The sequence below is a fragment of the Struthio camelus genome, chromosome 2 (genome assembly GCF_040807025.1).
Source record: "Struthio camelus isolate bStrCam1 chromosome 2, bStrCam1.hap1, whole genome shotgun sequence".
NCBI lineage: Eukaryota > Metazoa > Chordata > Aves > Struthioniformes > Struthionidae > Struthio > Struthio camelus.
Window position 1 is genome coordinate 136,129,260 of NC_090943.1, and position 10,465 is coordinate 136,139,724.

The following is a 10,465-nucleotide window of genomic DNA, read 5'->3' on the forward strand; positions in this document are numbered from 1 at the left end:
AGAACAGCTTAAGTTACCTGGGGACAAATGAACTGTTCTGCCAGTGTAAACTGGCTTGAAACTCAGAACGCGTTAACAGTGTGCCCTAACAGCATAGATGGCAAACTTTCACACGCAGGCTTGGGCCTGAGGGTTTCTTTTCCCACAGCAGCTGATGTAAAGCAGAGGTAAATGTATAGGAAGATGCACTTCTCCCAGGTTCCCAGTACAAGAGAATGTCATAGCCTGGCTGTGGAGATATACGACGGGCTGGTATAGCTTGCTCTTCTACAAGATAAGTCAATGGACTAGTAGAGATATGTCACATTAGGATAACTTTATTGGCACATGTTACTATGAAATATATATCGTGGAATAAAATTCAGATATAGCAGAACAGGTAAAAGCAGAAACTACATGTCTTCTGTATCAGCTCCTGTAGACTCCACTCCATGGCCAAGGGGCTTTCTAGTTGCTTGGTTCCAAGCTTCCTAGCTCATTGATCCCATTCGCCACCTGGAAATGATGCATTCAGTATTTTGAATATTGCTCACTGTGGGTCATGTCTGTCTCTTCCGATAGCAGCAGAGGAAGCACCAGGAAGCTGCCATTCTGGGCTGGTAGAAGGGAAAGGGAGAAGAATGGAGATTTCCAATGTCACTATCCGTTCTCCTCTTTCTTCCCTAACCTCTTGCACAGCATACACCTTATGGCCAGGGGTGACAGTCTGCTATTGCACTTGCTCTTATTTCAGGGTATGCTGGGCCTGAAGTCACCTCCTCCCTATCCATTTCCTCCTGCTGCCTTTTTGCAGTGGCTCTGATTTCCCCACCTATTGCTACTATCACCGTTGTATATTCTGGGGAAGAAGATCCTGGTACAAACATTATTATTATACAATAAAAAGAGAGTAAATGGTGGAGCCCAGTGTATAAAGCACTGGAAACTCCAGCTCAAGGCTTAAACCTGAAGCTCACTTGGATGACCTGGAGAAAGCTTCTGGCCTCAGTTTTTCTCCTGTTGTGATAAGGCTGTAAACTTAATAGTCTTTTACAGTATGTTTGCTCAGACTCTACCAATGGATCTCTTTTTCTTTTCAGGAAAGTATCTAAATGCAACTATAATGAAATAAGAAATAATTTTATAAAACCAGAAGAGATCACCAACGATTATCAGACGTGGTGTCTTGCCATACACAGTAGTAAAGAAACCTGGAAATACTCAAAGAAGGTGAAAAAGTTAAGTTTAATTGGTCTGTACTCATATTTCTCTCTTTGAAGTGTCTGATATAAGAGTCTGCCTTGTCGTATACTTTGGTAGAATGTTTCAGGGAGTATGAATGCAAAAAACTGACTTGCTCGTATCATGCTTTAAATTTCACTTCAAAATTTGACCCTGGGCAGGTACTAGTAGTTACAACTGGAATATTTCATAGCACAGATGTATTGTCATAAAATTATTCCTTAACGTTTGTAAACTGCATGACTCAAAACATTTGAGAATATTAATGTGCATAGTTGCTGTGACTCCCTCTTTCCTACAACCTGAAGGCAAGATATGAATAATTAAGAACATAAATTGACAGACCACTTTGAATTTGATTTTACCATTGCCCCTTGAAGACGGTAGTCATTTCCATGGAAATGGAACACAAGACAAACAAATCAAAATAACTTATCATATGGCAGTTCCCCAAAGGAAAAATATTCAGAACAGCCAAAGAGCTCTCATGTGCTGCTTTGAGAAGGGGTTGCATTAGCTTGACTGCCGCTTTTATACCAAGATTTCCATGTTGATTTGGTGTCTAAATGGTGATAATAAGGACTCTGACATTCTTATTCCCATTTAGTAGCTTTTACTCTTCAAAAAGCCACTGAATTCTAAAGCACAACTAACGACAGAAGAATTTGGCCTTACACGCCTGAATGACCTTCTGGATTGTAATAAAGGGTTTTCAAAAGTTCTAGTTCCTTATGAGGGTGACCAATGTAGTTCAGAAAAAAAAAGTGAAGTCAAATAGCAATCATGTGGAGTTCGGCAAGGATGCTGCAGGCTCTGTTTAAAGTGTCTTGGGCATACTCCAAAAGCCATTGAGAACACCCCAGTCCTACAGTCTGAGAGCCTGGTATGGTGCTTTTTGCGTGTATATCTTGTGATAGTTTCTATTTGGCTGGCCTTTAAGGAAACATTGTTCCACTTACTTACCTAAAAAAAAAAGAACAACAAAAAGAAAACAAGCACAGAGAAAGCTGAGAAAGCCCAAAGAGTGAAGGCCGTTTGGGGACAGATTCTGAACTTGTTCAAAAGATTGGAACTAAAGAAAAAAAAAAGGTAGAGCTTTGTCATGAGACAATGCACTTACAAGGATTAAATAGCTGATTTTACATCTGGCTACCAGGTTAAAAAAAAAAAAAAAAAGAGAGAGAGAGAGAGAGAGAGAGAGAAAGAAAGAAATACAGTATCTGTTACAGTAATTCCCTCAGGACTTTGTCTTTTCAAAGCTGTTTTCCTCTAAAGGATTGTTTTTCTGCTTTTGGCCCTACACTCCCCTTCAGCCACTAACTGAACTAGTGAGAACAAGATAAACAGTGCATAAAGGCTGAATTATCACTGACATTGTTAAAGTATCCAGTAGAGGACTGAATAGGGTAAGGCTCCAGTGTCAAAATTACATACAACCATGTTCTTTACGACTGTATCATAATGTAAAGGATAAGGAAGCAGATTAAAGTGGTAGCTTATTACTGACATTTTCTATTTTGAGGGAGCTCAACTTCATAACTTTGATGCCAACAGTCTATTTGATTTAAATAATAATATGCAAATAAACATAATATGAGAAGGAGAATGGGTGAGTAAATGCATTTGCATACAAAAGTATATGCATCATCAAAGCATACTCATCATCATTTAACATATGCCATGAGCGAAATTCTCTTCTCAGATACGATGGTTCAAACCCATATTGATGTTACCGGTTTTGACAGAATTACTCTGGATTCACCAAAATGAATGGAGGAGGGAGAATTTTTCAAAAAAAAAAAAAAGCTTCTTATGTAAATTGCCTCCAAGTTTGTGATGTTTAATCAAGATCTTATGTGAATGAATAAATTCTGAGACATTTCTGCCAAATGCCTTTAGAACACATATTGCTTATTTGCTTGTAATCCGATAGTGCAGTATGAAACCTGCAGACAATGAGAAAAAAAGTTTTACAGCACTAATGAATAGCTTTGGGCAATATATCTGACTGATGACTGCTTCCCTGGTTCTGCTCCGAAAAGGAATTTTTGCCATCGCCCTCAGGGGCTACTGCCGCCGACCTGGGTATAACGCAGCACTTGAAGGAACGCCTCCGTATTAATGGTATTTTTTTGCTCTCCTTCTCCTTGGAACGGTCTCAGAGAGAATTGAACATGCTTTGAGTGCTGCGAGCACAACTCAGGCCTTTCCCTGCCGCTCCAGGGAGGGCTACTCCAGCATATGGCAATAATTTGGACCCTGCAGATGTTCCCAGGTCTAGAGGAACACACAGGCAGCTCTCTCTCGCCCGGTGCAGGCTGCTAGCTGTTGCTAGGGTGATAGCTGCCTGGTGGATTGATAGCAGATAGCAGCCTTGGCAGCTGCACCACGGACCCACGATGGGGAAAGCGAGGTGCAAACAAAGCAGGCGAGAGGAGAAGGGGAGCCAAAACCCGCTCTCCTGCAGCCTGTCTGCTCTGGTTTCGATGGCGTTATATAGCAACCTGGATTCAAACACTGAATATCTGTTGGCGTGTGCACATCGCTTCGTCACTAGGGGAAAGCTTGCACAGTTTGTGCCTGAAAATGCAAAGCTTAGTACAATTTACAAGGGACACGAGATTACTAAATGAATGCTCAATGTGCTTATTTAATTAATTTCATGAACGTGAACTAAAAGACTATGTTTAGAAAATAGCAATTAGGAAGAAGGTTGTGGGTGTGTGGGTAAATGGTACAATTAATTCCAGATGAAGCTTTCCCAGTGAAAAGTTCAGTATTTGTGAAATAATCCTCAGTTTCCCCATGTGGCTTCAGTAAGAAAAGATTGGGGGAGGGAGAAACTACCTTTACAGCCATTAAGTTTTGCTAATTTTACTGTCTGCTGATCTTATGCTTGAATAATGGGTAGACATATATTCCTGGGCACAGAACTCCTCATTCAACTCCCTCTTCAGGTTTAAAGGAAGTTATAGCAGCTTATATCTTTATAAGATTTATCCACTAAAGAGTTCTCTAGTTTTGCTTCAAAGGCATGAAACAGTTAAGATCCGTTCTCTCTCTTTTCCCTCCCCCTCCATACACAGACAGATCTTTTTTATAAAGAAGTCTTGAGCCAACTAGAGAAACTTCTTCAAGATAAAACAGCCACCCTTTAACTTTTTACTGCAAGCAACCAAGATGGAGGCTATCCCAAGAACTTATGTGTTCCCTACTTATGCATTCAGGCTATGCTAAAAGTTGAAGTCTGGCTGTTTGAACCTAAAGAAATACTGGTTGTTTCACAAGCTCTGGCTCTGCAATTTATTGTTCGCTGTAAGAAATGTCCCTTCTAAGAAAGAGATAAACAAAAAAATGCAGTTCTGTTATGCCTGGATTTATGTTACCAATTAACACAAAGTTCTAAAATTACTAAGATGTGATAGCAAGTTTCCTCTTTAATGACTCTTTGTCTCCTTTCTGCTGGAAATGGAGGCCAACGTTTTTTTCTTTTCTTTCTCACTCTTGTTCTTACTTGCTCTTGTTTCCTCTAATCTTCACTTACGGTTCATCACTCCAGCCTTCTTATCTGAGGGGTTATTCTCCCCCTATTTTCCCTGCTCAGAAAGCATCCTCATGCTTGCTGGGAGTAACAGTGTCAACAGCAAACAGGTTGTAGCAGCTCAGCAGTCAGTGCCAGGAGAGCAGAGCAAAGACTTTATGATTGCAAAGATGTTGCATGTGAGACTCTTTGGCCACCTTCACTGTGTCAAGCATGGGAACAGCAATGGAAGAAAGGCCAGTTATTTTCCAGGGGCCATCCAGACCTGAGTTTGTACACCTGAGTGAGTACACAGTTCCTTTAATGGCAAAAAGTTTTGGGATTACACAATTTCCATTTGTGTATTTGTTCTCCACTGGTTCATACCTCTCATAGATTCCTTTCCAACTGATATTTTAGAATGTTTTCTCATTTTCTATCGCTATGGCCAGTGGGAAACCTAATAATAAACAGATCTGTTGGTTTCACTTGCTTATGTTTACTTAAATGACACAACTCCAGATAATCCAGTTTTATGGGATATGGCTTTAGTGGGCACATATCTCTGTGGAGAAGTGACTCATTTCATTTTCTATTCTTCCTGCGGAAAAGGAGGACTAGTTCCAAAAGCTATGTAGCATAAACTATGTCCCAAATTATGGAACATAACAGAACAATCTCTTGAGGATAATGTCTTCTACTCTGCACCACAGCAAGTAATACTCTGAGAGTCATAAGACTCTCTTCTGGGTTGTCTTTAAGCATTACCTTAAGGCTTTAAGTGTTAAAGATTACGGAAGATCTCCAGAAATAAAGGCCCATCCATATGAAAAGCCTCAAAAGGAGCCAGATAGCAGGGAGTCCACAACTCCCACGTAACAGTAGTTGTGAAAGATTTGTGGGTGGAAAAAAAAGTTGGCTCTGTGTCATTTCTTGCACATCCATAACCTCTGTAGGCCTGCAAGAGCCAAAGTGTGCTCCTTGCTTTCTCCCCAAACCCTGTAATGGGCTCACGAGGCTCCATCTGTCCTAGGCGGATCTCTGCATGTATGCTAAGACCTCAATGGGAGCAGAAAGTGCCATGTGTCACCTTTTTCTTGTTAGGAGGCAGGAGGAGGCTTGGTGCATAGCTCTTTCCCAAGGAGAGGGAATGAAAGGGAGGATCACAGTCAGCAAAATCGAAGGACAGGTGTGTATTGAACAACTCCCTATGTGACCAGCCTCCAGAGCGAAACCTGGGTGCAACCTGAGATGGATTATACTGTGTATGCAATGAACAGCATTGAAAATGATTCTTTCCACAGGAAAAATGACATTTCTTCTTTTTTAAAATAAGTAGACAAGCAAGTACTCTCAGAGATATATTGAACTCTACAAGATTAAGAGGCCTTTATGCAATTACATTATTTCTTCAGTGCCTGCTGTTACTTTGCAACTTACTTGCTCTTACTCGACACAGAAAGCGTAAGAGATGCATAATTCAGTGGGTGTTCCCTGTGGTGTAGATGCAAACGCAACTGAAAACCGTGGCAATGGAGGAGGCTGTAGGCTTTAACAGAACTTAAGGGATTCATGTAAGTTGACAGGGATACGAGTAACCCAGATTTAATTTGGCCTGAGTGTAAATTCAGCTTCTCTGAAGTTAACAGATCTAGATTTGTTCAGATAATAATCACTAAAAAATAACAGCTAGTGTCCATGCTCTCTTTCTCGAAAAAATTTCATGAAATCTAGTAATAATAAACACCAAGTGCATGCTAAGTGGATCAGAGAATATAAAAATGAAGTATGTTTAGAAATCATGATGAAACAGCAAAGAAAACGTGATAAAATATTGAACGTAATTTTAATTATTTGATATTAACTTTTTTTCAGGTGTACAGGTAGAATTGAACTATAGCCCTGCAGCTCATTGGAACTGAATGGCAGATGGAAAGGTTCAGTGAATGACAGGGGTACTATGAAAAATATAAGGCTCATCCTCCATTGAAATCAACCATGGCATTTTTTCCATCTTCTTCTTTAGTGGCATTAGGATTATCCAGTAAAGAAGACTGTGGTCTATGGAGTCCTTTTTTGCAGAAACTGAAAAGTACCTGGCAGGCGAGGATAACATTGCTTGTAGAAGGAAGATGTCCACAGATGGCCAATTTTCCAACCTAGAAAACAAGATTCTATCTTGTTACTAATTTCTATTACTGTTACTTTCACAGTGAAAGACTTGGAATGGAAATATTAAGCTGGACACTTAACATTTTGTAATATATCCTGAAAATAGAGTCTCAGCTGTTGGGCAGCTCTGGTCCCAGCTCTGCCTTATACATATGATGCCACACATATCTCTTCCACCACTCCTCCTGCTCTCAGAGGTATCATTTGGATAGGCAATGTTTCACTGCATTAACTTAGCGCTGCAAGCTGTCTTGATAAAAGTCTGTAAGAGGAGACGGGAACTGCAGAAATAAGGGTAAATGGTGGGATTTTCCTCTACAAAGGTCAGTCCCTTTAAAAGTCTGTTAAAGAGCTGCACAGGCCAGACACACTCTAAACTAGCTGACGGAAGTCATAGCCAGGTCCTTTCCTGCATCTCCTCTGGGAAACTACCATCCAGTCTATAAATAGTCCTGAGTTTTCTTCCTCTTATTTTTGAAGCTTTGATTTATTGGACAGAAAAGCATTTCAAAGATTTTCTCAGTTTCCATGGACTACATTTCTGTGGCAATAATAAGATAAATATTCCTTACCTAGTACGGGGTAGGAGTCAGGATAAACGTGGGGGATGCACTTTTTACAGAAAAAGGTAGGATGCAAACGTCTCACTCTGATCCTCTAACCCCACTTTGTGTGTGCTAGGATCCTTGTACCTGCCAGTACCTACAGAGCACGCTAGAATATTTAGGAAAATTACATTTGCTCAATATTGTATAATCACAGGAAGAAGGAAAAGTGAGTTAAGATGCTTAATATGAGATTTCCAAGTTCTTTAAAAGTCAGATTTTTTCTTTTCATGCAGCTGTCCGCTGGATTTTGTCTTTATGTGAACTGGAAGCAGCAGAAGTTGTGACTCCCTGCACTGCAGGATTGCAGTTGCAGGATGCTGTGGAATGAAACCCTATGGCCAAGAACAGACTGTACTATGTGAAGGACTGCGGATGTTCACTGTTAGAAATGAAAAAAACTGTGACTGAGTCCTAGTCAGGTGATGTATTACATGGCTTAGATAGCCTGTTGGAAGTATGCTTCTAAAAAGAAACCTGCAGGCTACCAGTCTAAGAAAACTGAACATCTATGTAATAGGAAAAAAAATCATTAGTTTTGTATTAAAGAAAAAAAAAAGAAAAGTGTTAAACTGTTGATATTTTGGGTAATATTTTGTCCTTACGTTACTGTTTTGGGGTCTTCTCTTCTCCAAGAGTACCGACCGGAACATTAGAAAGCACACAATTTTGGATTTTTATTTCATGTAAACCTCTTTCCCACTTGATCACAGAAGGGATATAATACCACACAAGAGAGAAGCGCATTCTCTCACCAGCACCTGGAAACTGATAGGCAAGGGAAGGCAGACACATAAGGAAAGCCAAGGAAGGGATATATAATACCTGGTAGTGTACGGCCTAAAGGTTCAGTTTAGCCCTTTATGTCTTGAACAGAGACTGTTTTGAATTACATGAATTAAAAAGACATAAATAATCCAAAACAGATGCTAAAAAAATAAAAAAGCTCTAATTTAATAATGGACAAATAACAGATTGTATTGTCAAATTGATTAAATAAAATGCTACTCACTTGCATTTTCTCCGCCTGTTTTCCACCTGAATTATCACCACATTTATCACAGAAACACTGATAGCAGAAGTTGGTCTCTCATTTGACATATTGGGATTCAGGAGACTTGAAATCATTTCCTGGCTCTGTCCTAGTTTTCCATAATCAGTGTGCGCCTGAGTTCTCTGAAGCATACACAGAAATGATAGTCCCAGTAGCACTGTCTTTGTCCGTCTTGTCTGTAAAGCACAGTGTTTGGGACCGTACCATGTCTCACACGTTCATTCTTTCCAATAAAAATAACAGTCAGTAATTTTATCATGCCCATAATGTTAATGAGGAAAATCTTGAAGGTGCTATTATAACCAAAGATAAATTATGATCATAATAAAAAAGCAGGCACAAATTTTCCCCCAAATTGCATCTTTGATTTACTAAGGCTATATTTCAGCAGATCGCAATACAGGGACTTTTCAGTCTGGAATGACTGTTTGCTGGAAATCCTCTAAGCCCCCAGCGTGACGTTTGCCCTGCAGGCATAGACTGTGGACATCAGAGACTGTGCAGGCCCTGTCATGGTATTTGTGAGAATAATAGAACAGCAGACAGTAATTTTCCCCTCTTTAGGGTCCAAAGTTGAGAAAAGGTTAGTCCTACAGGCCTAAGGGAACCTGCACAGCACGCTTGAGCTACACAACACACTGCCACACGGTCATTATAATTTCTTGAGTTGATAATCTCTGCTGTTGTTGATAACCGTATCAGTTTCTGAAGAAATATTATAAAGTGAGACTCAAGGCTTGGTGCAAAAGAAGTTATTTATTTTTCAGAGAGAGTGTGTAGCTTTATCTGCTTTTCTGTTGCAAGTGCTAAATTAAACATGATAAAGGCAGCATCTTGAACCTTCAGGCATCTATGACAAAATGCAAATTTCCCTTCTGCTTAGCTACAGCACCACTAAGGTCTTTGTTGGGAGCTCTTTACTCTGTAGAGAATACAGAATATTTGATCCTCTTTTCATCGATGTCAATAGGGCTTTAACTTCATAGACAGCAGAGAATGGCCTATAATAACCTTGTTTGATCAAATTTTTCCTTGCAAATTGGAGAGCAGTGTAATGGGAATTTTCTGCCTCTGGAATCGGCCTAGACATTCAGGGATGTGCTAAGGCAGCCTCCCTACGTCCAGTACATTTGTTATTATGGACTGAGTCTGGTCAATGAGACGCAAAACAAATCAGCTTTACCTCTTGGAGCAGCAGACTGTTACAGCCGAAGTGCCTTGCAATCATTGCTGCTTGCTTCTTTTCTCCATCCAGCCGATTTGCACAAGGGTTTTTTGTAACCGCAGTAGAGAGCAGATGGTAACAGGAGTGAGCTGGGCAATGGGGTCATAGCTATTAGATAGAAAAGTACTAAAGCAGTTTCCTTCTTCGCTACCAAATTTGTGTCTAGATGTTCAAGTCATGTTCCTCATTGTGGTCTAGTTGCCCTATCGGACCTGGAGCATGTGGGTTTGGGGTTTTTCCAAAGACGATTCAAAATCTCTATTCATGTTTAAATTATTCATCTTTCTTATAGAGCTCTGCGAATGCGGAACATCTTTTTTAATAACTTGTACATTGAAATGTTTTGAACGGAAATGTTTTGTTTCACTTTGGGTTTAGAAATTACCTTTGGGCACTATTCCAAGCAAAATCTTTAAAAATAATGAAAAAGAGTGTTGAGTTTTGAAGAGAGTTTGACTGTTAGTATCTCCTGAGCTGACATCAAGCAAAATACAAAAAGTATAGCTTTAGTGAAACAAGTTCTTTGCTCGTTTGGAGTGACCGTGGTCTGTACATTAGCTTTGAGCACCTCTTTTTCATGAAGATTTTGACCTGGTAGGTTTAAATTCACCCATTTAGCAGGACTGGTGAAATTAAAAATTGATGGTTTTTGTTGGAGAGGTTTCTTT

General features: G+C 39.9%; 1 long non-coding RNA gene across 1 annotated transcript; it reads right to left on the reverse strand.

Annotated features, from left to right (window-relative positions):
• Positions 1-231: 231 nt before the first annotated feature.
• On the reverse strand, positions 232-9,056 carry LOC138066211 (uncharacterized). The gene is made up of 3 exons (XR_011139454.1): positions 8,531-9,056; positions 6,838-6,900; positions 232-596 (listed from the first exon to the last, which is right to left on the reverse strand). It is a non-coding gene; the product is annotated as an uncharacterized lncRNA (long non-coding RNA).
• Between the last annotated feature and the right edge of the window lie 1,409 nt (positions 9,057-10,465).